Source organism: Heterocephalus glaber, unplaced genomic scaffold (genome assembly GCF_053883595.1).
Source record: "Heterocephalus glaber isolate CG9 unplaced genomic scaffold, H.glaber_assembly_v1.0 deba00001613, whole genome shotgun sequence".
NCBI lineage: Eukaryota > Metazoa > Chordata > Mammalia > Rodentia > Bathyergidae > Heterocephalus > Heterocephalus glaber.
In genome coordinates this window covers 5,674,110-5,699,621 of record NW_028258384.1, presented here as the reverse complement: position 1 = coordinate 5,699,621, position 25,512 = coordinate 5,674,110, and the positions used below count along the sequence as shown (strand labels likewise).

General features: G+C 38.9%; 2 pseudogenes; both read left to right on the top strand.

Moving 5' to 3' along the window:
* Positions 1 to 4,289: 4,289 nt before the first annotated feature.
* Positions 4,290 to 25,512, top strand: part of LOC101704673 (TATA-binding protein-associated factor 172-like) — a 28,945-nt pseudogene continuing 7,722 nt past the window's right edge.
* LOC101712840 (ras-related protein Rap-2a pseudogene) lies at positions 18,665 to 19,069 on the top strand (annotated as a pseudogene).

Here is a 25,512-nt window from a genome sequence, read left to right as displayed (position 1 = left end):
GTCGTAGAAGTATCTAATTTCCCCATGGATTTTGAAAGATAATTTTGCAGGATACAACAGTCTAGGTTGGAAGTTATTTTCTTTTAGGGCTTGACATACTTCACTCCAGGTTCTCCTTGATTGGAGTGTTTGTGTTGAGAAGTCTGCCATGATTCTGATGGGCTTTCCTTTGTAGGTGATTTGCTTCTTTTCTCTAACTGCCTGTAGGATTTTTTTCTTCTGTTGAGTTTCTGGGATATTGATTATTATAAGTCTACATGTAGATTTTTTTTGATCATGGCTAGTTGGAGTTCTATATGCCTCACTTATCTGTATGTCCAATTCTCCACCTCTGTCTGGGAAGTTTTCTACTATTACTTCTGTGAACAGCTTTTTTATGTTAATTGTACTTTGTCTTGTTTTTTCATGGACTATCAGTCTTATGTTATTCTTTCTTGCATCATCTAGCAGCTGCTGGATTGATTTCTCATGATCCCATACTAGTTTGAAGAGATCTCTGTTTTCATGGTCTGCATGCTTTCAGTGGAGTTTTTAATCTACTGAATATCTGTTTGAATCTGTTTCATGGATTCCATTTCTTTCCTCTTGTGCTATCATGGTTTCCATTTCTTTCTTATGCTAGGCATTCATGGATTCCATCATGGTCCTGAGCTCATCCTTTTTTTATCTGTTTTTGTTCTAGAGCCTCTAATCATGTCTCTCACTCTGCTAACTATCTCTGTGGTTATCTAGGAAATTATTTCTGCTTTGAATTTTTCTAGAGCCTCATTCATCTGTGTTGCTACTTCCTGGGCTATTGGTTCAGGGTGTCCACGTGGTTGATTATCATATTTTTCTTCCTTGTTTCTCCCCAGAATTTGCCTTTAGTGAGCTGGAAGTCTGTGTTTGTGTCCTGCCAAGGTGTCATCGCATTTTTAATTCTGTTGTTGGTGCTGTTTTTTGCTTTAATTCTTGGGCTGATACTACAATATTTCTTATTTTGAGTATCTTTATTACTGGTGTTTAGAGCCTCTATGGAGTGATTGCTTCTCAGAGATATCTTCCAGGTATAGCTGGACTTTTTAGGCTTTGAGTCTCTAATGACTCTTAGGCAATCTCATGTTCAGTATACCAGGGAGGACAACTGATTAGATCAATCACAACACCTTGGCCCATTTGACACAATCAGGATCAAATACAGCTTAGAAAATGACAACTTATGGCAGCAAATAATCTGTCACCCTTAACCACACGAGCTAGACCAAAATCTAGGGCCAGTCCAAAATATGTTTGTAGTATGTAAACCTTTCATTATAGCAAATTTTTCCTTTGGGATAAGGATTTAGCAAGGGTTGGGGATGGAGGGGTAGAGAGATAGAGGGAGAGTGAAAGGTTAGAGGTGAGGCTAGAGGACATGGGAAGATCATGCAAATTGTGGGGATCTGTTGAAGACAGGAGAAAAAGAGTGAAAGAACAGAGACAAGTACAGAACAAACTGACAACAATAGGGAAGCTAGAAATTGTATTCACCTTCCTATAAAAGTGACAGTCGGGGTGACAGAGAAAAAAAATTGAGACTGAGACAGGAACAGGAACAAAGAGGGAGAGAAATATAGAGCCAGAAAGGATAGAGAGAGAGAAAAAGGAAAGAAAAAAGAAAAAAATATATATATATATATAAAACAAAACAAACAAAAAAAGGTCTCCCTCAGGATATGTCTCTGCTGTCCTGGTAGGCAATGTGGGCTGCAGTGTGTGGGTCTAAGTGGATTAGTCTCAGCAAGCCAGCTGTAATCTACTGAGATTCAGGCTGATTTCTGGCTGCATGGTCCAAGTTGAGGTCCCTGACCTCCTGCAGAATTAAACTCTGCAAGGTTCTACTGCAGATTCCAGCTCTTGTCCCCCTATTCAAGTCTAGCTTTCTATGGGAAGTGCTGATCCCACCAACTTACCAACCATGATGGTCCAATGTGCTTTTATTTAAGAATTTTTCTTCACTTTCCCAGTGGGCTTTAATTTTCATTGAGGAGCATCAGAAAGGCCCTCTCTGTTGTTCACTTCTGCTCTATCTTCTGGGGCTCATAACCATGGCCTTTATGTTCCCCTGGCACCTCTGCTGTGCAGATTCAGATGCTGCGTGGGGTCCGTGCGGCATGGTTCTGGCAGGGCACCAGCTGTTGGTGTCCGCGGAACCCAGGATCTCATCATATTAAAAAGGTTTTTCACAGAAAAAGAAAACACTTACAGAGTTAACCCAAAGATACGACCCAAAGAATGAGAAAAATTTTACAAGCTATTCCTCAGACAAAGGACTATTATCTAGAATATATAGAGAAAACAAAAAAGTCAGACCCTCCAAATTTAAAGACCCAAACCAAAAATGGGTATCTGAAATGAATAGACATTTTTCAGATGAAGAAGTACAAATGGCAAACAAATATATGAAAAAATGTTCAACATCACTGGTCATTCTAGAAATGCATACTAAACAACACTGAGATTCTACCTCACTCCAGAAAGAATGGCTATCATCGAGAATTCAGTCAATAACAAGTGCTAGCAAGGCTGCAGGGGGAAAAAGGAACCCTTCTCTATTGTTAGTGGGAGTGTAAATTGGTGCGACCAATATGGAAATCAGTATGGAGATTCCTCAAAAAAACTGAAAGTAGAGGTTCTATTTGACCCAAATATTCCCCTTCTTGGTATCTTTCCAAAAGAGTTAAAAGCATTACACCACAGAGATATACGTATGCCCATGTTTATAGCAGCACAGTTTGTAATAGTTGAATCTTGGAAACAGACCAGATGGCCATCAACAGATTATTAAAGAAAATGTGGTATTTATATATAATAAGGTATTACTCTGCCATAAAGAAGCATATGCTTGAGACATTTTTGGTAAATGGATGCACTTTGAGACCATACTTTTAAGTGAAATAAATTGGAACACACATGTTTTAAATATCACATTGTTTCTCTGGTGTGAAAAATCAAAAATGCAAATAAGGACCAAAACGGATGATAAATATTGGGAAGTAGGAAAAAAACGTTCAAATGGGAAAGGGAACGAGGAAAAGGAGAGGGATAAGGAAGGAAGGAAAAGTAAAAGAGAATAGAAGGAAAGAATGGAAATAAAGCTTTGGTAAATAAAGAGGGGAAGAAAGGTTAAAGGGAGGGGAAGGAAACGAGAAAAAAATGAAGAATCAATATATATTATTACAGGTACAAATTCCCTACAATGAATGTGATCATTATGTATATCAAAAGAGTACCAATAATATTAATTAAGTTAAAAAATCACCTACCAAAAAAAAGTTTCAGTCAGCAGCTAGTTGGTTTCATATCATTTGGCATGTGTTGAAGCATCATATTAAGGCAATGAATATATGATAGAAAAACTGCTTACTTCATCCAACTGGGAAGTAAAAGAAAGAAAATAAAAGGTTGGATCTCAGAACCCTCTTTGATGGTAACTCAAAATGACCCAAATTCCTTCAACAAGGACCAACCTCTTAAAGGTTCCACCACTTTCCAGTAGCACCACATCCTGAGGATTAAGCCTGACATGTGGGATTTGGGGGAAAATTTCAGGTCCAAAATAAAGCACTAACCATGCCTCCCCCAGTACCAAGGCTACAAAGTATGTCAGTGTTGGAGAAAGAAAGAAGCTTTAAATTGAATGAGAATTTAGAATTATGTAATTATTAGACTAGATTGAATCCATGGTACACATGAAATTTTATCCAGGTGTAAGAAGTATTCCACAAAATGAGTTTATTTAATGGTGAGAAAGAACAAAATCACTTCCTTCTTGCACCATACTGAATGTAGCTATTTATTTATGGTGCCTACACCATTACTTTTACACTTACTGTCTTGTAAAGGAAAATAAGAAATCCATGTATTAAATTACTAATCAGAATGACGCTCAGTCTGGCGTGCTGACTCCTGAGTCAGTAAAGAGTGGGGCTGGGGGTACCCGGTTTGAAGTCGTGCGGGTCGGAGGACGCCCACATCTGACTCTGTCTCATACCCTTGCTCCCTGGCTGTGGTGGGAACAAACTCGGGTAGGTGGCTGGGCAGATGTCCAAGGGCCAGCGACCAGACGCCCCGCTCCTCACTGGCCGCTCCCCTCTGCTCCGTGGTCTGGGCTTGCGCCCCTCTGCTCTCTGGAAACTAGCGCCTCAGCGGCAGAGCGGCTCATAGCTCGCGGGAGCTGCGAACCGTTGGCGCCCGGCCATGGCCGTCTCCAGAGAATGAAGAATGGCTTTTTTCCCCTGCTAGCTCTTCTGTAAGAGAAGCTTTAACCAAAAGAATTATTGTGGCTTGATTGTCTTTTTATCTTACTGGATACTGGTACTACTCCAGTTACAAGAAAAGCTGCCGCTCAGCAACTTGGAGAAGTGGTGAAGCTTCATCCTCATGAATCAAATAATCTGTTATCTAAAGTATTGATATATTTAAGGAGTGCAAATTGGGATATCCACATTGCAGCAGGACAAGCTGTTGAAGCTATAATGAAAAATGTGCCTGAATGGAATCCAGTGCCAAGAACCAAACAAGAACCTACTTCAGAAAGTTCTATGGAAGATTCTTCTACTGCAGATCGATTGAATTTTGATAGATTTGATATATGTAGATTGTTCCAACATGGTGCATCACTTTTGGGGTCTGCTGGTGCAGAATTTGAAGTTCAAGACGAAAAATCAGGTGAAGTGTGTGGAGAGCGAAAGGTTGAAATAACCTTCAGAGACCTCTGAGTCTCTTGAGAACATAATGAATCCTGGATATGCAGCTGGCATAAAAACAAGGATGGTTACTTGTAACGAGAGTGGTTAAATAGAAAGAGTTTGAATGTCTGTAATGCAAGGGAATGTTATTCCCGGAGTTGTAAAGATACATTTGACCTTTTCCCTGGAAAATAGTTAGTCGCCGAATTATGTACAGAGGAGGGGTTGGGGGTTGTGGAAAAGGTATATAAAGGGCAATAAAGTGGGAAGAGGGGTCTCTCCTCTGCCTCTCTCTCCTTTTTCTTTTCCTCAGAGGTTTTGTTTTTCTTTCATCCTCTCCCCTCCTCTCAGGTACTGTTCGACTAGTGACGGCTGGCACCGTCACAAATGGCGCCCGAACAGGGACCTGAGCACGGAGGACAAGGTGAAGGACGCCGCCGGATTGTGAGCTCGGATAAGTAAGTAGGGGGCGGTGATATAAGGTATAAGGACTACTAGTAGTCGGATGCTATAAGATATGGGGACTACTAGTAGTCCGATGCTGTTTGCTCAGATATTAAAAAGGATGCTTCGGTCCCGTGGAGCTAAGGTAGGGCAACAGCAGTTAAGTCATTTTTTAGAATTTGTGGAGAGAGTCTGCCCATGGTTTCCCGAGGAGGGATCAATAATTTGGAACTTTGGCTAAAAGTCAGAAAACAATTACAAGATTATTATGATCAGGAAGGGCCTTCCAAATTCCCTATTGATGTGTTTAGCCTTTGGGGTCTTATCAAGGAGAGCTTAGATCCTCGTCAAGGGACTTTAGTGGGTAACTCACAAACAGACGCGGTTGCCTCTAGCCCGGAGGACATTCCAAATATAGATAAAGAAATTGAGTGCCCTTCTTCAGCCCCCCCCTCTTGTAGAAGGTTTAGATAAACCCCTTGACCCCTCTGGTGCCACAGATTTAGAGGAGGAGGCAACTAAATATAACTATGAGGAATGGCCTCCCTTCTCTCTAATAGCTCTTACTGAAAAAATGAAAATAAAAGATAAAAAAGATAAATCTGAAAATACCCATCCCTCAAATCCCTTAGATATGTTATGGTTTAATTGGAAATGGAAACAAAAGGAACAAGCACTGTTGAAAAAACGGTCACTTCAGCCCAGCGTCCTGGCAGGGCTTGATCCTTTTCCTGAGGTTGCCCGCCCCGATCCTCAGCTAGATTCCCCTCCGGTCCCACGACTCTCATCCCCAGCGCCCCGCCCTCTCTCGGCCCTGCAGGCTACTTTACAGGCGGCCGCCGAGAGAGGGGAGGATCTGGCTGGGTTCCAAATAGTCTGTCCTGTTTGAGTTCGCTACTTCCTTATCAAGGACTTGTAGTTCTTTTTATATTTACAGGTATAAAAGCGCTTTCATTCCTTCTGATTTTAATTTCAAGAGATCTCTGTTAATTGACTATTCCAAAGTTTTTGACCAGTCATACAATTATAAATGTAATAATCATAAAAAGGATATTACGATTCAATTTGGCTAAATATATTTGAGTGCACTCTTAATTTTATAAATTGTCTTATATGTTTGTCTGTTGTCTGTTGTTTGTCTGTTTATACAGTTGAGCTCAATTTTTTTTTCTCTTTTCCTTTTCACCTTTTGAAATTTTTTTTTTAAAAAAAGATATTCACCTATTGTTAAATTGGCTTACAGATAAATGTTATTAAATTAAAGGCATGCCTTCTTTCCCAGGTTGCTAATTGATCAAAGTGCCACTGAGATTTATTTTATAAAAGTAATGTGTATTGTCACCTACATGCAATAATCAAATTGCAATAAGCAGTTGTAAAATAAGAAGATATATATATATATTCTTATTCTTTGTCAAAATAGATAGAGACTGTGGGTACTCCCTTTGGTGAATAAAGAAGTGGCCACCCAGAAAATAATTATTCTGGTCTTAATTCACTAAAGGGACCCCCTAGTAATTTTTATAATCTTATGGGAGACACACCACAACAAATATTGTCTCAATATGTTGTTATAAATTGATTACATTGGTTATCATTGAAGTTTAAATTCTAAATATGTTATAAATTGATTACATTGGTTATCATTGAAGTTTAAATTCTAAATATGTTATAAATTGATTACATTGGTTATCATTGATGTTTAAGCACTAAATATGTTATTGTAAAATGTTTACATTGGTTAAGTTCTAAATATGTTATTGTAATATGTCCACATTGGTCATCTTCAAAAGCTTAATTTCTGTGTCATAAAACAGACAGTGTTATTAGAAAGATGGTTTTGGTACCAAACTACAGTGAAAAACATAAGGTTTTATGTAACTGTGATATTTATTACTGCTCCTTTTCTGGTGTTCAAAATGTATTCATGCCCTCTAATTATGTGGGTCTTCCAACATATTGTTTATGGTAATAACCTTTTGATTTGGGTATTTGCCCTTCTCTTATGCTCCAGCCACCTATGAAAATAGGCACACTTGTATGCTGATACATAAAACTGGTATACCCTATAATCCCCAGGGACAGGGGATTGTTGAACAAGCTCATAATACCCTTAAACATCAACTTCAAAAAATAAAAAAGGGGGAGTTATACCCCTTGTCTGCTCAGATACCCTTTTCATTTTGAATTTTCCAATGTATGAATAAGACACTCAACAATAACAGGATCATACCATGGGCCAGATGTAGAGTGGACTGGCCAGCCATCTATAACTTCACCAATCAACAAGAAGTGCTACAGGATTGGAGTGCCCAATTGGACAATTGTCAAGGTGGGGAGAACACAGAACAGCAGTTGACTGTGGGACTTTGGCGAGTGCCTTCCGGCCCTTTTCAGCCCATGATATGGAAACTTATGGTTGCTATGGGAGGAATAAAAAGGATTGGTGTGGGACCAGATTCCGGGTTGGAGGGAAACATTACGACTTGTGTGCCCCGGCCCTATTTACTATTATTGGAAGGTTTTAAGATTGAATATGAAAATGGAACTCATCAATTTGATGTAGTATGTGATAATTGTATATTGTCAAATTGTGTGAAATTTGGGTATCAAAATGTTTTAATAATTCATCAGCCCTCTTTTGTAATGTTGCCAGTTAACCTTTCAGAACCATGGTATGCAGAAAAAGGACTTCAAATATTGGAGAGTCTAAATGGTTTGTTAAAAAGAGAAAAAAGGGTGGCCGGCATGATTGTAGCCAGAATTGTTACTTTTATAGCATTTCTGACTAGCTTATCTACTGCTGCAGTTGCTTTATCTCAGTCTGTACAAACTGCAACTTTTGTAGATAATCTTTCAATGAATGTGTTTCAAGCCTTAGAGTTACAGGAAGACATTGATGTAAAAATGGAAGAAAAGTTAAATGCTGTTTTTGACACGGTAATATATTTGGGACGCTCCCTTGAAGCTCTCAAACATAGAAACCGTTTACAGTGCCATGCAGAATATCGTTGGATTTGTGTCACTTCACTAGCTTATAATGTGACAGATTATAATTGGCAAATGATCCAGGACCATCTAAAAGGGGCATGGTCGCATGGCAATAAAACCTCCGACCTAGTCAAGCTCCATCAGCAAATATTGAGTATTCAACAAACAAGAAAAACAAGTCTGTCACCTGCACAGTTGGCACAGTCCCTTTATGACTACTTGAAAACCTTGGTGCCTTCCTCACTTTTTGCTAAACAAATAGTGATATGCCTTGGGCTGTTGGCAGGTGGATTGTTACTTATGTTTCTTATTTTCATTATATTTGGCCAGTGTGTACGATCCATGTTCTCAATGATGGCTGTCCAGTTGCATTATCAGAAATTGATCACCCCTAAGCAAGAGGCCGGTTAGTCAATGACGGGTTTGAGACCAGGAGAATCTCTTACCAACCTAAGACAGGGAAGTTTCTCTTCCCAATGACTGGTAAGGTAGGATTCTGTCCTAGGATCTCACCTAAGACAGGCACGATCATCTAATAAATAAAAAAGGGGGAATTGTGGAGAGCGAAAGGTTGAAATAACCTTCAGAGACCTCTGAGTCTCTTGAGAACATAATGAATCCTGGATATGCAGCTGGCACAAAAACAAGGATGGTTACTTGTAACGAGAGTGGTTAAGTAGAAAGAGTTCGAATGTCTGTAATGCAAGGGAATGTTATTCCCGGAGTTGTAAAGATACATTTGACCTTTTCCCTGGAAAATAATTAGTCGCCGAATTACGTACAGAGGAGGGGTTGGGGGTTGTGGAAAAGGTATATAAAGGGCAATAAAGTGGGAAGAGGGGTCTCTCCTCTGCCTCTCTCTCCTTTTTCTTTTCCTCAGAGGTTTTGTTTTTCTTTCATCCTCTCCCCTCCTCTCAGGTACTGTTCGACTAGTGACGGCTGGCACCGTCACAGAAGTGGATCCTAAAGAGAGGATAGCTCGCCAACGAAAACTATTACAGAAGAAACTTGGCCTTAATATGGGAGAAGCAATTGGAATGAAGATTTGGTTTATACCCCAACTTCAGCAGCCCTTGTAAACAAACAACCTACTCTCCAGGCAGCTGAATTGATTGACTCAGAATTTCGAGCAGGAATGAGCAAGAGACAAAAGAACAAAGCTAAAAGAATGGCCAATTTATTTGCAAAACAGAGATCAAGGGATGCAGTGGAAACTAATGAGAAAAGCAATGATAGCACTGATGGAGAAAAGAGATGGAAAATACCAAATGTTATTAATCAGACTGCAAATGATTGCAAAGTCTTGATTGATAATGTTCCAGACAGCTGTTCCTTAACTGAAGAGACAAATGAATGGCCTTTGGAAAGCTTTTGTGAAGAACTTTGCAATGACCTTCCTGGGAGGTTCGACATGGTGCAGGCACTGGACTTAGGGAAATTCTTAAAGCTCATGGGAAAAGTGGTGGTAAAATGGGAGACAGCACCTTAGAAGAGATGACTCAGCAGCATCAAGGGTGGTTGGAGGACTTAGTTATTAAACTCCTTTGTGTTTTTGCATTGGACAGATTTGGAGACTTTGTTTCTGATGAAGTCGTAGCACCAGTTCAAGAAACTTGTGCTCAAACATTAGGTGTGGTTTTAAAACACATGAATGAAACTGGAGTTCACAAGACTGTGGATGTGTTGCTAAAATTATACAAGAACAATGGGAAGTTAGACATGGTGGTCTGCTGGGAATAAAATATGCTTTGGCAGTTCATGAGGATGTAATTAATACTTTATTACCTAAAGTTTTGACTAGAATAATTAAAGGAGTCCAGGATCTTGATGATGATGTCAGAGCTATTGCTGCAGCTTCATTAGAGGCTGTAGTAGAAAGCCTTGTCTATCTTCAGACATAAAAGTTACCCTTCATTATAAATACATTATGGGATGCTCTTCTGGAATTAGATGATCTAACAGCATCAACAAATAGTATTATGACTCTTGTTTCATCCTTGCTAAATTATCCTCAGGTCCAACAGTGCAGTATTCAGCAGTCACTTACACTTTTAGTTCCACGTGTCTGGCCTTTTTTGCATCATACTATATCATCACTTCTAAGAGCAGCATTGGAAACTCTGTTTATGTTATTATCAACACAGGACCAGAACTCTTCATCTTGGCTTATCCCTATCCTGCCTGAAATGCTCTGAAACATTTTTCAGTTTTGTGTTTTAGAAACCAGCCAGGAAATTCTGAACCTCATTCACAAGGTTTGGATGGAACTATTGAGCAAAGCTTTGGTTCAGTACATGGTAGCAGCTGCTTGCCCATGGATGGGTGCTTGGCTTTGTTTGATGATGCAGCCGTCTCATCTACCCATTGATTTAAACGTGTTGCTAGAAGTAAAAGCTAGAACCAAGGTAAAAACAAGGGTAAGGTACACCAAGCCCAAAACCAGAATAAAGAAGTACTTCAGGAGTATATTACAGGTGCAGACACCACCATGGAAAACCCAGGCACCAGGGACTTCATAGTTATTTGGGCCAGAATGATGGCAGTCAAGCTGTTAGGAGCACTTTGTTGCTGTATTTGTGAACCAAGTGTAAACATGATAACACAAGAAATTAAACCAGCAGAATCTCTTGGCCAATTACTACTTTTTCATTTGAGCTCCAAATCTGCTTTACAGAGGATTAGTGTTGCTTTGGTAATCTGTGAATGGGCTGCTTTACAAAAGGAATGTAAAGCTGTTACCCTAGCTGTGCAGCCACATTTACTTGATATCCTTTCAGAACATTTATATTATGATGAAATTGCTGTTCCATTCACATGAATGCAGAATGAATGTAAACAGCTTATATCATCATTAGCTGATGTACATACTGAAGTTGATAATAGAGTAAACAATGTTTTAACAATAGATCAAGCTAATGACCTGGTCACTACTGTTTTTCATGAAGCCACATCAACTTTTGATTTAAATCCTCAAGTGTTACAGCAATTAGATGGTAAATGACAGCAGGTCCAAATGACAGTTACAGAGACAAACCAAGAGTGGCAAGTGTTGCAGTTGAGAGTGCATACTTTTGCTGCATGTGCAGGTGTGAGCTTGCAGCAGCTTCCAGAGAAATTAAATCCTATCATAAAACTACTAATGGAGATGATTAAAAAAGAATACACTAGTGCAAAACTATGCAGCTCAGTGCATAACTAAACTTCTTCAGCAGTACAAGGACACCCTCTCCTAATTTAAAAATTATTAAAAACCTCTGTAGCTCACTTTGTGTGGATCCATATCTGACTCCTTGTGTAACATGTCCAGTACCAACACAGAGAGGCCAGGAAAATTTGAAAGGATCCAACTCAGAAAAAGATGGAATGCACCATACTATCACCAAGCACAGAGGTATAATTACACTCTATAGGCATCAGAAAGCTGCAGTTGCTATTACAAGTAGGTGAGGTCCTACTCCCCAAGTGGTAAAAGCTCAGATAGCAGATCTTCCTGCAGGAAGTAGTGGGAATATCCTTGTTGAACTTGATTAAGCCCAGAAGCCTTACCTGGTACAACAGAGAGGAGCTGAATTTGCTTTGACCACTATAGTAAAGCAATTTGGAGCTGAAGTGGCAATGAAGCTGCCAAATCTCTGGTATGCTATGGTTGACCCACTGAGGAGTATAATAGACCTAAATAATTTTGATGTAAAATCCCTCCTGGAAAGGGGAGGTGGCCCTGCTCAAGAACTGGTGAATTCTCTGCAAGTTTTTGAAATAGCAGCAGCATCAATGGATTCTGAACTCCATCGCTTGTTGGTACAGCATTTGCCTCATCTGTATATGTGCCTTCAGTATCCCAGCACTGCTGTGAGGCACATGGCTGATTGTTGTGCAGGTGTCATGAGCAAAATAGCTACCATGGAAGCCATGAATTTTTTTTGCAGATGGTATTTCCATGGCTGAGAGCAATTGAAGACAATGTCAAATAAGAGGGAACAATTGAAGCACTTGCCTGTGTAATGGAACAACTGGATGCTGGCATTGTTCCCTATATTGTCCTTTTAGTTATTACCATGTTAGGAAGAATGAGTGACCAGACAGACAGTGTAAGATTCATGGCTACCCAGTGCTTTGCAACACGAATTAGACTCATGCCACTTGAGGCAGGCATTTCAGACCCTCCAAACATATCAGAAGAACTAACTGAGTTGAAAGCTAAAGAATGACACTTTCTGGAGCAATTGTTAGATGGAAAAAAGTTAGAAAATTATAAACTCCCAGGAGCGGGTGAGGACCCCTGGGCTCACCCACCAGCCTCCAGCTTGGCCGCTCAGGCACCTGCAACAACAGCTTCCCCTGCCCCCATGCCTCTTGGCTGTACAGCTGCTTGGATCCACACTACAGAGGCACAGGGGAGCATAAAGGTGATTTCCCTGAGCTGCAGAAGTGAACAACAGAGAGAGGGCCTCTCGCAGGCTCCCTGATAAAAACTGAACACTGGAAAAGTGAAGAGAATCTCTGCAATAAAGGCACAAGAGACCACTGTACTTGGCAAGTTGGAGGGAATCTTCACCTCGCATTAGAACCTAGACTATCTTGAAGGGAATGGCATTTGGAACCTGCAGTAGAACCTTGCAGAGTTCAACCCTGCAGGAGGACAGGGAGCTCAACTTGGGACTTGCAGCCAGAAATCTGCCTGAATATCATGAGTCTGTGACTGGCTGAGACTCATTGACTTATAACTGCACACTGCTGCCCATGTTGTCTATTGTGACAGAAGGGATATACACTCAAGGAGACCCTTCATTTTTATCTTTTATTTGTTATTTTCAAAATTACCACTATTTTTTGCTCTTTTTAATTTTTTTCTTCTTTGCTACTTTAAATTTTTTTTAATTTTGATCTTTTATCTTTCTTTTCTTTTTTCTTTCTCTCTCTCTCTACCTTGCTCCCTTGCTGTCACACTTTGCTCTTTATTTCCCTTTGTGTTCCTATTCTGGCCCTTATTTGTGTTTTTTCTTTATCTTTCATTTATTCTCTCTCATTCTTCGCCTGTGCCCTCTGGCCTCAGTGCTAACCTTCCCCTATCCTTCTACTTACCTATTCCTCCCTAACCAACTCCTTCTAATTCCCCATCCTGAAGGGTAAAGTTGCTATATTGAAGAGTTTATTCACTATAAACATATGTTTAGTTGGTCCTTGATATTGATTTAATTCACACAGTTAAAGGTGATAGATTAATGACTATCACAAATTGTCATTTTCTAACACGTACTTGATGCTATTGTGTTGCTGATTGTATCACTTGGGCTAAGGTGTTGTGATTGATCTAATCAGTTGTCCTTCCTGGTATAATGAAAATGAGACAGCCTCAGAGCCATTAGAGGCTCAAAGCCTAAGGACAAGCTATATCTGGAAGCCACCTCTGAGAAGGAATCATTCTATAAGGCTTCTAAATACATCGACAAAGATACTTACAATAAGCAACTGAAAAGTATAATTCAATCTTGTTATTGTACTGATTAGTATTTTTCTGATTCTAGAGTTGCACACCTTTCCTTGTGCTGTACTATTTATCATCTTATGTCTACTTATTAATTGGGTTGTCTATTAATGAACTCTAAGAATTCTTTATATATTTTGCTCATAGGTTATATGCATTGTAAATATGGTCTGTTTAAGGACTACTTTTCATTTTAATGATGTCATTTAAAGTTCTAAATTTTGATGGAATCTCATTTATCAATTTTTTTCTTTTATACATCATGTCTTTTGTATACTAGATAGTTCCTGCCTACCCTGAGTTCATAAACATTTTCCCTTATAATTTCTTCTTAAAGTTTTATACATTTAGGCTTTCATATTTCAGTTCATGGATCGCTTCAAGTTATTTTCATGTATGGAAATCAAGGGTTGAGGTTAATTTTTTTATATACAGATACCAGGTGTTCTAGTGACATTTGCTGAAAACACTATCTCTTCCTCGGCTCTTGAATTGAGTTTATATTCTATAAAATGCTAATGTTAAATAACCTTTCAAAACTCAGTGGACCATATATGTGTGGTTCTATTTCTAGATTCTCTGTTTTATTCCAATGATCTATATGTCTTTCCTTACACCAACATTGCCTTGATTACTGTACCTTTAGAAGAAGTCTTAAAATTAGGTACTAAATGTCTTCCAACACTGTTTTTGTTTTTGTTTTTGTTTTTAACTTTTCTAGGTCCTTTGTACTCCTACATAACTTTTAAATTTAAATATCCAATTCTTCATTCATAGCAAGTATACACAGACCTGAATTTTTATATATACCTTGTGTTTTCTAATCCTGCTAAATTCAAATACAAGTTCTAGGGGCTCCTGGAGATTTCTTAGTATTTTCTCTGTAGATGATCATTTCATCTACATATAAAGATTTTGCTTCTACCTTGCCAATCCTATCCTAATTGTGCCATTTTATTGCCATAGTATTTTGGTAGGGCCTAGGTTTCAAAGTTTAATGGACAGATAAAGAGTAAGCATATCTTCCCTTGTTCCCCACCTTAAGGAAAAAGCATTGTATCTTCTCCATTCATATAAGGCGTTCTCGCTGGAAGTATGAAGTACATTTCTTTAATCTGTTGAGAAGGCTCTGTTCTACTTCTAGTATCCTGATAGCTTTTACCATGAACAGCTGTAGAATTTAGTCCAATGCTCTTTCTCCAACTAGTGACAGGATCATATGGCTTTTTCCTTTCCTCTGTTAAAATGATGACTTTTGGAGGTGGATCTTCCAATATTGAACCAACGCTGCCATCCCTATAACAAAACCACTTTCTACATACTGCCAGATCTGACTTCTAATAGTTTGTTTTGTTAAACAAATTTCTATCTATGTTCAGACTTTTTCTTCTATTATCTTTATCCAGTTTTAGGATTAGCACAATGTTGAGTTCCTAAAATGAGGGGAGAAGTGTTCCTTCTTTTTTCTGCTTTAATTGTTTGATATAATTTATCCATTAAAATGTATATGAGCCTGCTGTTGTCATATAGGTAGGTTTTCAAGCTAGGAATATACTTTCTTTAATAGGTGCTATTCAAATTTTATATTTCCTCCAGAGTCAGTTTCATTAATTTGTCTTCCAAGGTACTTCTTAGAAGTTGTCAAATTTATTACAAAACAGATTTTTGAAATATGCTTTCTATATCCTTTTAAATTCTGTAAAATCTGTGGTAATGTCTCCTAGATCTTGATATTGTAATTTAAAAATGTATAATTGATATTGTGTAACAGGAAAAAAAGGTCTAAAGTTGCAGGGGAAGTGTGAGAGGTAGGGGAAAGGAAAAAAGGGAAAAGAAAAAATATGAGAAAAGGAAAAAAATGGAAACAAAGTCTCTGCAAATAGGGAAGGGTGGAGGGGGAGAAGGGAGGGCTGGGGAAGGGGAAAAAAAAGAACCAAGATACTCATGTAAAGGTACAGGATCCCAATGATGAATGTAACTGTATTTTATATCTAAGATGTACCAATAAACTTAATGGGAAAAAGAAAAAAAAAGACACTTTGATGCATGAAAAAAAAAATAAGCAACTTCAAAATATCAACCCAGGAACTAAACCAAGGACAGTACCAAAAACAAAAGAGAAGACATTTAAGCAAGAAACAAACTCAGACTTCCAACCCACAAAAGGCAAATTCTGGGGGAAACGAGGTGGAAAAGTCTGATAATCAATCACCTGGACACCCAGAAATGATAGCACAGGAAGTAACAACACAGATGAATGAGGCTCTAGAAAACTCAAAACAGAAATAATCTCCCAGATAACTACAGAGATGGTGAGCAGAGTCAAAGACATCATTAGAGGATCTAGAACAGAAACAGATAAAAAAATAGATGAGCTCAGAAACATGCTGGAAGCTATGAATGCCCAGCATAAGGAACAATTGGAAACAATGATCACCCAACATAAGAAAGAAATGGAATCCATGAAACAGATTCAAACAGATATTCAGGAGATCAAAAACTCCATTGAAAGCATGTAGAGCAAATTAAGGGAACCTAAAATAGAATACCAGATATAGAAGACAGGATCACAGTTAGAGACCATGAAAACAGAGATCTCGTCAAAATAGTAAGGGACCTCGAGAAATCAATACATCAGCTGCTAGATGATTCAAAGAAGAGTAACAAGACTGATAGGAGTCCACGAAAAAACATTTGAAAGTACAACTGACATAAAACAACTGTTCACAGAAGTAATACTAGAAAACTTCCCAGACAGAGGTGGAGAATTGGACATACAGATCAGTGAGGCATATAGAACTCCAACTAGCCATGATAAAAAAAAACTACATGTAAACATAATAATCAAGATCCCAGAAACCCAACAGAAAAACAAAATGCTGCAGGCAGTTAGAGAAAAGAAATAAATCACCTACAAAGGAAAGCCCATCAGAATCATGGCAGACTTCTCAAAACAAACCTTCAAATCAAGGAGAGCCTGGAGTGAAGTATTTCAAGCCCTAAAAGAAAATAACTTCCAACCTAGACTGTTGTATCCTGCAAAATTATCTTTCAAAATCCATGGGGAAATTAGATACTTCCACAAAAAAGAACACCTGAGAAATTTCATGAACACCAAACCAGCACTCCAAACAATTCTAAGCAAAATCCTAGAAAAAGACAATGAAGGTCACAACTCTATGGGGCCCAACAGAGTGAAGCCACCAGACAAGGTAAGAAACTAAAGGGAAAGGGGGAAAAAATAAGAAATACAAGAGCCAACTACAGCAGAACATCATGACAAGGATGGGTCAATACCTATCAATTATAACTCTCAATGTTAATGGCCTCAATTCACCAATCAAAAGAAAAAGACTTACAGAATGGATTAAGAAGCAAAATCTAGCAATATGCAAGAAACACACCTAACTCAAAAAGAAATCCATAGACTGAAAGTAAAAGGATGGAAAACAGTTCTCCACATGAAAGGAACCCAGAAAAAAGCACAGGTAGCAATCTTATTTCCAGATGAAGTAGATTTCAAACCAAAACTAATTAAGAGAGACAAAGATGGTCACTACATCCTTGTGAAGGAAATGATCCAAGAGGAAGAGATGACAATCCTAAATACATATGCACCAAATACGAATGCCCCCAACTATACAAAACAAATATTAATAGACATGAAAAACCAAATAAACACTAACACAGTTGTAGTGGGGAACCTCAATACCCCACTATCACAAATAGACAGATCATCTAGACAAAAAGTTAACAAGGAAATTCTAGAACTGAACCAAGCTATTGAACAAATGGACTTAATAGATATTTACAGAGTGTTCCACCCCACAAATTTGGAATACACATTCTTTTTGGCTGCACAAGGGTCATTCTCCAGAATAGGCCACATGCTAGCTCATAGGACATGTCTAAGTAAATTTAAAAGAATTGAAGTTACTCCTGTATATTATCAGACCATAGTGCAATAAAATTGGAGATCAATAACATAAGAAACCGCAAAACAACAAACACATGGAAACTGAATAACACCTTCCTGAACAACCAATGGGTCACAGAGGAAATTAAAGAAGAAATTAGACAGTTTCTACAAGTAAATGATAATGCCAGTACAACATACAGGAATCTATGCGACACAATGAAAGCAGTTCTACGCGGGAAATTCATAGTTCTGAATGCCCATATTAGGAAAACAGAGAAAACTCACATCAATAACCTACTACAGACCCTCAAGCTCCTAGAAAAACAAGCCTATAACAAACCCAAAGCTCATACAAGAAAGGAAATTATAAAGATCCAAGCAGAAATCAATGCAATGCACACTAAGAGAATAATAAAAAAAATTAACGAGTCAAAGAGTTGGTTTTTCGAAAGAATAAATAAAATCGATAAACCTTCAGCCAATCTTATTTAAAAAGGGAAAGAAAAGGCTCAAATCCATGCAGTTAAGAAAAAGTGAAAAGGTGAAGTCACAACAGACCCAGCAGAAATCCAGAGGATCATCAATACCTACTTTGAGAACCTGTACTCTGATAAAATAGAAAACACAGAAGGAATGGACAGATTCCTAGATACATATGAATTGCCAAAGTTAAATGAAGAAGATATAGAAATTGGAAACACCCGAATTACAATGAGTGAAATTGAAAATGTAATAAAAAATTTACCAACAAAGAAAAGCCCAGGTACTGATGGCTTCACTGCTGAATTCTACAAGACATTTAAAGAAGAACTATCGGCCGCCGGCTTGGACCACGCCTAGGCCCAGGGCCGCTGCGCCCTCAGCCGCCGCCCCGCTGGCATCCGGGGGGCCTCGGCGGGCGGCCGTGAGCAGGACAGCGTGGGGCAGGTCTATGTCGCGGGCGGCGGCGGCGGCGCCCGCGGAGGGACGATGCGAGAGTACAAAGTGGTGGTGCTGGGCTCGGGCGGGGTGGGCAAATCCACCCTGACCGTGCAGTTTGTGACAGGCACCTTCATCGAGAAATACGACCCCACCATCTAAGACTTCTACCGCAAGGATATCGAGGTGGACTCGTCACCATCGGTGCTGGAGATCCTGGACACGGCGGGCACCGAGCAGTTCGCGTCCATGCAGGACCTGTACATCAAGAACGGCCAGGGCTTCATCCTCGTCCACAGCCTGGTCAACCATCAGAGCTTCCAGGACATCAAGCCCATGCGGGATCAGATCATCCGCGTGAAGCAGTATGAGAAAGTGCCAGTCATCTTGGTTGGGAACAAAGTGGACCTGGAGAGTGAGAGAGAAGTATCTTCCAATGAAGGCCGAGCCCTTGCCAAAGAGTGGGGCTATCCCTTTATGGAGACTTCTGCTAAGAGTAAAACAATGGTGGACGAACTCTTTGCAGAAATTGTGAGGCAGATGAACTATGCTGCTCAGCCTGACAAAGATGATCCATGCTGTTCTGCCTGTAACATACAATAGCATCCAAATTTGGCCGTCCTGTATAGGACTTGCCCGGTATCATAGGCGATAGACTTTGCCTACCACATTGCAGAGTTGGCAGGATGTGTATTGTGAAACTACAGTGCACTGCAGCCCTTATTCAGAAATGAGCAGTGATTGTCAGTTGATGTCTTTGAGTACATGTGGGTTCAGTAACTACAGTTTTCACCATTGTCCTCAGCCTCCTTTATGCATCTGCAACTTGAAGGCGTAGCCTATCGATCTACAGGGTGATCTCATTTGAAAGCGATGATGGCATTGTCCCTGAGTTGACAGAAGCAACTATTGTATAAATTCAACTGAATCAGGAGGGAGAAACCAGAATTCCTCTGACCACTCACAGTTAAATATTTTGTCTTCTTTACAAAAAAACATAACTAAAGGAGAATATTTTCCTATGAGAGTACTGAATTTCAGGAATTGGGAGAGAGCTCCTAACCAGTGTATTCCGTCAAGTAACATAACAGCTGGCCTGCCAACAGCATTGCAGGGAGAGTTTGCACAGCTGACACGTGTCTGTTTTTCAAAATTGCTTAATTGTAGATGTTATCCTAATTTATGACCTAGTACTAACTCACACATCAATCCTGATAGAGCAAAAGTCAGAACAAAGTTGTGTGAAAATACAGTCTGGCTTTGGAATTTGCTAAGTCACCTGCTTTGCCACAGAAAATGGAGGCTCTCACAAGGGTTTGACCAGAATTAAAATCCCAAACCCACCCTCTGTTAACCAAGCAGGGATGGTCTTTATTTCCTGAACAAGAAGGAAGCAACTGAGATGGAGAGATTGCCTAGCCTTACTAACAAGAAGCATTCTAGTAGCTTAACTAGTACCATCATGTAAGGAAAATGAAGCCATGTTGCAGCCACATGTTCCCGTTTGCAGAAACCTCACAGGACAGTACAAATATCTGGCATTTTTATGTTCGTTAAAGCAGCAAATTCCTTCTTGCATTTAAGGGCTATGGTGTGATGTGACCCTTGGCTAACCTGCTTTGGAAATCCAGTTTGCTGTAGCAGAGCTTTACTGCAGGCATTTAAACAATTGAATAACCATGTGAAATAATTTGGGCTTAAAAGTAGAACATAAATTATAGTGTGGAAGGTGAGGGACAAAAAGCCTTTTATCTTTAATTTTCCTGGAGAATTATATAAAGGTTTTCTTATAACAATTCTGCCCTGATTACTGAAGTGGCAAATAAAGCTGGGGTGAATATTTTGTTTTGAAAAGGTGCTCAAGCTCTGACATTTTTGGTTTTGATAGCCGTGAGGTATTTATCATTTGCATGAGTAATGGCACAGGAAAAACCTATTCAAAAGTTTTACAATCAAATGTGGAAAGGTTTTCACCTCACTTCAGATTTAGAAATGCTGAAGCTTTGATCTTGAGCCCACTCTCTGGAGAGATATTTGGCTTTCAGAACTGCAATATCACTGAGCCTGTGATATACTTAGCACCCAAATTTTCTTGGTTCCACAGTCTTGTGCAAGTAACCTCTGGTCTTACATGTGTAACTGAGAGAAGAGTGTGTGTCTGTGTGTGCATGTGTGTTTATTGTTCCTAAGAATTTGGCACAAGTCAGAGATAATTACCTATACTGAGAATCTATACTGCAGAATATAGTGTATCAAAAACATTTTTTTCTTTGAAATTATTTAAGGATCTTTTCTACATCCTGGAAATCATCGGTAACCCCCAAGTGTTTAGTAACTGGCATCAGGCTTTAAAGGTAGGAAAAGAGTTGATAGTATTTTTCATAGATGAGAAAACTGAAGCAAAAATGTGAATAAAACTAGACAATGTTTGTTAGAGAATCTTTGAATTGTGAATATTTACATTCTTCAGTATAAATTTCTTTATAATCTTCGATTACAAAGCACCTTGTTTATAGGACAAAAAAGTTTTAACCAATTTTCTTCAGGCAAATTTCACCATGTAAAAGTTGATTTGACCCAAACAGAATAATCAAAGATTCAAGAAGTATGATTTAACTACTGAAATAGAAATATTTGTTAGTAAATTGGTTGAGTTTTGAAGCTTTTAACTTCTAATAATGATTCTGTGTTTTAGAATTCCATAATACCAATTTGTGACAACTAATGTTGTGTGTTAGAAACAGCCCTACAGACTCCACAGTTTTATATCATGGATTGCTATGCAGACACGAAAAATAGGTGAAATAATGTGAAAGGTCTGGCAAAATGAGGTGGAAAAGATTGTCAAATTTGGAGTTTTGACTAGAAATGTTTGTCAGACAGTAAGGTGGGCTTTTACTGTGAAGATGTTGCTGAGAACTGATTGGCCGCCTGATGGGTGTTTGCACGCAGCCCTACGTGTGTAGTGACAAGACATCAAAACTTCCCAGAAACGGAGGCCTCCTGCCTCTGCCATTGTTGGCACGAATCCAAATCACTGAGAAACCAAATCAGCAAGAATGAATATGCTTGCAGAGATGGGAATAAAAAGCTCAAGAGCAGGACGGTTACACTTGTTGGCACATGAAATCATAGTGGCTACAGAGGAAAGTTGGTGACCTGGGTCACTGCTTACATTATGCCCTGATCAGATTAGCATCTAGATAAGTGAAAGTTTTTCTAACATGCCTTAAAAATATTATGGTTTGATCCAAAGACCCACTATTTCTTTAGCTGTTGTGGTCAGGTTTTTCTTTTCTTTTGTTTTTTACTTTTATATAAAGGCAGCATTTTTTCTTAAAATTTTTTTTCTCTTACTGTTGCGACTTTTGGGTTCCTTTAAGCTCTGATAGTGATGGCAACTGATGCCTTTCATTTTATTCAACTTACACAAAACAAGCCGGCATCTGATCAGAAGTATTATATAAAATCTTTCCTTAAACTGTTGAAAGGTGCTTTGATGATTTTTGTCCTTTGGTTTGTAGAATTAGAACTGAACCTTTGGCTCTGCTACAGTTGCCATCATTTTTCTGTGGTAAAATTACTGATACTTGCTTTTCTATATAAAGAAATGTTGCCTAAGGATGTCTGGTATTTGTTTTCAAGGGTGGATTTTCCCCATATGAATGTTGTCAGTGTCTGTGTGAACTGAGCGTTTTGTTTCTCTCTGTTGGGTTTTGTTTTTTAGGCTTTTTTGTTCCTGTCAGTAGTCCTGTGTTAGCACTGGTTAAGCTTTAATTGTCTCTTTAGCCAATCAAATGTTAAAGACTATGGGGGTCTTTTCGTTTCTTTTTCTTCTTGTTGTTTTTTTTAACTGTCATCGTGCATCTATTAAATCTTGATCAGGGTTTCAAGAATGACTGCAGTAGGTTTTGAAAACAGACTTATCACTATTGATTTGGGGTTTCCCAGAGATTATAGTTCACAGTTAGTTGTTGAGCTTTAATACAACTGACCATTTAAAATTGAACAACCATTTTTTGTTTTATAACAATGTCAGTTGTTAAACCTTGACATTTCAATTAAAAAATGAATTGTAGTTTTAACTCAGTGCAAATTCAACAGTTGTATTTGGAGTTAAATTATTTTAACAAATAAATTTATTTAATGAAAAAATAAATAAATAAATAAAATAAAGAAGAACTATCACCATTACTCTTTAAACTCATCAAGGAAATTGAAAGGGAAGCAAGGCTTCCAAATTCATTCCTGGAAGCAAGTGTGACTTTGATTCCAAAACCAGAGAAAGACCCAACCCAAAAAGAGAACTACAGGCCAATCTCCCTAATGAACACAGATGCAAAAATCCTCAACAAGATACTGGCAAATGGAATACAGAAGGTCATCAAGATCATACACGCTGACCAAGTTGGATTTATCTCACGGATGCAAGGATGGTTCAACATTTGTAAATCAATAAATGTAATACAATATATTAACAGAGTCAAGGACAAAAACTATATGATCATTTCAATAGATGCAGACAAAGCATTTGACAAAATCCAACACCCATTCATGATAAAACCCCTACAGAAAATTGGAATAGAAGTTCTTTATCTCAACCTGATTAAAGATATTTATGAAAAACCAACAGCCAACATCATACTAAATGGTCAAAAACTGAAAACTTTCATGCTAAAGTCAGGAACAAGACAAGGATGACACTATCACCCCTCCTGTTCAGCATAGTTCTGGAAACATTAGCCACAGCAATTAGAAAAGAGAAAGAAATAAAAGGAATAAAGATAGGAAAGGAAAAAGTTAAACTGTCTTTATTTGCTGATGATATGATACTTTATACAGAAGACCCAAAAAATTCGGCCAAAACACTTACAGACTTAATTGATAGCTTCAGTATAGTAGCTGAATATAAGGTCAACAATCAAAAAACAATAGCCTTCTTGTACACAATGAGCAGACTCACAGAGAGAGAAATTAGTGAAACAATTCCTTTTACAATAGTATCCAAAAAAATGAAATATCTAGAAACCAACCTAACAAAGGAAGCAAAAGATCTCTACACTGAAAACTACAGCACTCTGAAAAAGGAGATCAAAGAGGATATAAGGAATGGAAAGACATCCCTTGTTCCTGGGTAGGAAGAACCAATATAGTGAAAATGGTCATACTTCCAAAACTACTATATAGATTTAATGCAATGCCAATTGAAATTCCAACAATATACTTCACAGAATTAGAGAAAATTATCCAAAAATTCAGTTGGAAAAAGAAGAGGCCTAGAATAACAAAAGCAATTCTAGGCAACAGAGACATGGCTGGGGGTATCACAATCCCCAACTTGAAACTATACTACAAAACTACTGTGATAAAAACAACATGGTACTGGCAAATAAACAGACCTGAGGATCAGTAGAATAGATTAGAAGATGCAGAAACAACTTTAGACATACTCATCCATCTCATTTTTGACAAAGGAACCAACCACCCTCATTGGAGGAAAGATAGCCTATTTAATAAATGGTGCTGGAAAAACTGGATTTCAACCCACCAAAGATTAAAACTAGACCCATACCTATCACCATGCACTAAACTAAGATCTAAGTGGATTAAAGATCTAAATATTAAGACAGAAACACTAAACTTGCTGGAAGATAAGTTAGGTAGAACTCTTGAAAACATTGGCATGGGAAAAGACTTTATGAACAAAACCACAGTAGCATGGGAATTAGTACAAAGAATCAACAACTGGGATCTCATCTTATTAAAAAGCTTCTGCAGTGCAAGAGAATCCACCAACGGAGACAAAGATCTACTATCTAGAATATTTAAAGAATTGAAAAAAAACAGACCCCCCAAATTCAAAGATACATTTCAAAAATGGGCATCAGAAATGAACAGACATTTCTCAAAGAAGTAGAAATAGCAAATAAACATGTGAAAAATTGTTCAACATCACTGTTCATTAAAGAAATGAAAACAACACTGAGCTTCCACCTCACCCCAGAAAGAATAGCTGCTATCATGAAATTAACCAATAACAAATGCTGGTGGGACTGTAAGGAAAGAGGAACCCTGCTACACAGCTGGTGGGAGTGCAGACTGGTGCAACCACTGGGGAAATCAGTATGGAGATACCTCAAAGAACTAGTACTAGAAGTCCCATTTGACCCTGCTATTCCCCTGCTGGGTATCTTCCCCAAAGAATTACAAGAATCATAGCACAGTGATATATGTGCACCCATGTTTATAGCAGCACAGTTTGTAATAGCTAAAGCTTGGAAACAGCCCAAGGGCCCATCAACTGGAAACTGGATAAAGGAGATGTGATTTTTTTTATAACATGGAATACTACTCAGCCATAAAGAATGAGAAACAAGAGACATTTATAGCTAAATGGATGCATATTGAGGCCATCCTGTTAAGTGAAATAAATAAGACGCACACTGAATAGTTTCTCTAGTGTGAGAAACTGAAAGTTTAAGTAAGGATGAAAATTATTAAAATGAATAATGAGACACACCGAATCAGCCCGCTGCAGACAGGCAGGTCTGTGCACACACTGCCGAGGTCCTGATTTGCACAGAACATGCTGAATCAGCCTACTGCACACAGAAAGGTCTGTGCACACCCTACCGCGGTCCTGAGTCACGCGGAAGACACTGAATCACCCTGCTGCAGACAGGCAGCCACATGGTTACACACTACAAAGATGCAGAGGACACCAGACCACCAGACAAAGGTACTGAGTCCCAATGTTCCTGGCCCTGTAGGGGCTTCTGAGCTGTCATCCCACTGCTCCTGGTCCAGGGAAGGGGCTTCCCAGTCACCATCTCTCCTGCTGCTCCCACCCCAGAGGAAAGGGCTTTGGGGCCACCTTCTGTCCCGCTACTCCTGGCACAGAGGAAGGGGCTTCCAGGCCACCATCACTCCCAAGGCTCCCAGCCAAGAGGGAGGGGTTTCTGAGCCGCAATCCCACTGCTCCTGGTCCAGAAGAAGGGGCTTCCCGGCCACCATCCTTCCCGCTGCTCCCAGCCGACAGGAAAGGG